The sequence below is a fragment of the Palaemon carinicauda genome, chromosome 12, assembly GCF_036898095.1.
Source record: "Palaemon carinicauda isolate YSFRI2023 chromosome 12, ASM3689809v2, whole genome shotgun sequence".
Taxonomy (NCBI): Eukaryota; Metazoa; Arthropoda; class Malacostraca; order Decapoda; family Palaemonidae; genus Palaemon; species Palaemon carinicauda.
The window spans coordinates 88,730,898-88,733,594 of record NC_090736.1 but is presented as its reverse complement, the minus strand read 5'-3'; positions in this window follow the sequence as shown (position 1 = coordinate 88,733,594).

Here is a 2,697-nt window from a genome sequence, read left to right as displayed (position 1 = left end):
ATGTCTGAGGATTCATATCCGCCTAATAACTATAGTCTATTTTTTATAGCCGTGCATATTTGCACCCACTCACAGGGGTGCCCTATTAGCTCGGAAAGGTTCCTGATACCTGATTGGTCGGGAGTATTTTTGTCCGAACACCTTCATTGTTCTCGATTAATTACCAAGTAATGTGATTCGAAACTTATTCATTAACCTATATTTCTCCATCAGATATATCTTTTGTCAATAAACAATGTGAAAGAATAAATATATTATAAAAAATCGTCTTGGTAAGTCTAAATTTAATAACACAATCCGCCGAAGTCAACGACAGCAGCTTGTTTTCGGATGCACGCTTTGCAATTTTGTAATTTTTCACATATTTTAACGCAAATTGGGATAAATTACACTCAGCATAAGTTAAACATGTTATTATAAAACTTTCTTTGAATACCAGAATTTACCAAAATCATGGAATTAATAAAACCCGATATTTGTGAAAACTTATGGGGAGGTAAAAGAACAGCCTGTAGCTGCCTGGCGGGAAAACGATCCCTTCTGACTTGTAGACGCAGTTTTTTTTGTTCTTTTCGCAATATAGTTCAGCCTATTCCTTTCAGTTTAAATAGTCCTTGCATTGTCTCTCTTCGTGTTATTTTGCTTATTATTTTCCCACATTCTTGTTCCTCACCTAATATCTATCTATTTTCCCGATCTCACTTCTTTCATAAATGGGATATCCACACTACGATTCCCTATTTCTTATCCTCTGTCGAAAGTGATGGCTTGAAGGGAAGTGCGTGCTAGTCTCATTAAAATAGTGTAGAGGCGGGAATAAAGAAAAAATACTATGCTTAATTTCAGGTTTACAGAATAGGTTATACTTTCTACACAGCATAAAATTTATGTTGTTATTATTATTTACATGCTTACTGACGTAAGGTACAAAACATAAGGAATCGTAATGCAGATATCACATAGGCCTATATGAAAGAAGGGATAAGGGGGAAAATAGATATATATTATGTGAGGAACAGGAATGTGGGAAAATACTAAGCAAAATAATACGAAGAGAGACAATGCAAGACTATTTAAACTGAAAGGAATAGGCCGAACTATATTACGAAAGAACAAAAAAAAAAAAAAAAAAAACTGCGTCTACGAGCCAGAAGGGATCGTTTTCCTGCCAGGCCGCTATAGGCTGTTCTTTTACCTCCCCATAAGTTTTCACAAATATCGGGTTTTATTAATTCCATGATTTTGGTAAATTCTGGTATTCAAAGAAAGTTTATAATAACATGTTTAACTTATGCTGAGTGTAATTTATCCCAATTTGCGTTAAAATATGTGAAAAATTACAAAATTGCAAAGCGTGCATCCGAAAACAAGCTGCTGTCGTTGACTTCGGCGGATTGTGTTATTAAATTTAGACTTACCAAGACGATTCTTTATAATATATTTATTCTTTCACATTGTTTATTGACAAAAGATATATCTGATGGAGAAATATAGGTTAATAAATAAGTTTCGATTCATATTACTTGGTAATTATTCGAGAACAATGAAGGTGTTCGGACAAAAATACTTCCGACCAATCAGGTATCAGGAACCTTTCCGAGCTAAAAGGGCACCCCTGTGAGTGGGGTGCAAATATGCACGGCTATAAAAAATAGACTATACATGAAAAATTTACTATTATCATTATTATCATCATAACATTAGAAGAACCATACATAAAAAAATACTTATAAGCAGAGCCTTAATCTCCCGATATACAGTGCACTATTCACTTCTTACTTTAAGAATTCTCTTGCTTCTTGAAGGGGAGGACCTTCACTTTCTAAACACATTGCTCTCCTCCATCCTCCTAACATTTCCTTTTGAAAATGTCCTTTTACCTTCAAAACCCTTTTAACCACACCTGTGTATATCCATATATCCTTCCTTTTCAGTTCTCAAGCCACACATAGAGGACTACGCCAACAATACATCTTACAGATTCGACCTTCCGTACCATTTATATTCCCCGTCCACACTTCATTTCCATATAGCAGAGACGGTTCAACACTTCCTAGGCTTCCATTTACACTTCAAGTTCTCTTTCAATCTAATTTATATAGTCCGTCACTTTCCTTTCTCGAAACAGCCTATTTCATGACTCTCCCCTTCTTTTATCCTACAACTTCAGTTTACTCACACCCATCATTATTCACAAATTAATTGATATTTGAAGCACATATAGAAACACACACACACATACATACATACATACATACATACATACATATATATATATATATATATATATATATATATATATATATATATATATATATATATATACACAGTATATATATGTGTGTGTGTGTGTGTGTGTGTGTCCGGGAGCTTGCTTGCTTGCTTTGATTTCTTTTCAATGGGAATGCGAAGGGATACTTTTCAACAGTAAAGTTTACAGAGAGAGAGAGAGAGAGAGAGAGAGAGAGAGAGAGAGAGAGAGAGAGAGAGAGAGAGAGAGAGAGAGAGAGAGAGAGAGAGAGAGAGAGAGAGAGGGGGGGGGGGGCGGTCAGGATCAATACAGCCTTTCATGACATGGTCATTACACCTCGTGCAAGACTACCAAAACAAGATGTTCGAAGACTGTCGCGGATGAAGTGCAATTTCCAAGTGGTGCGATGTAAGAAACATAAACCTGAATGAGATGAATGACGAATA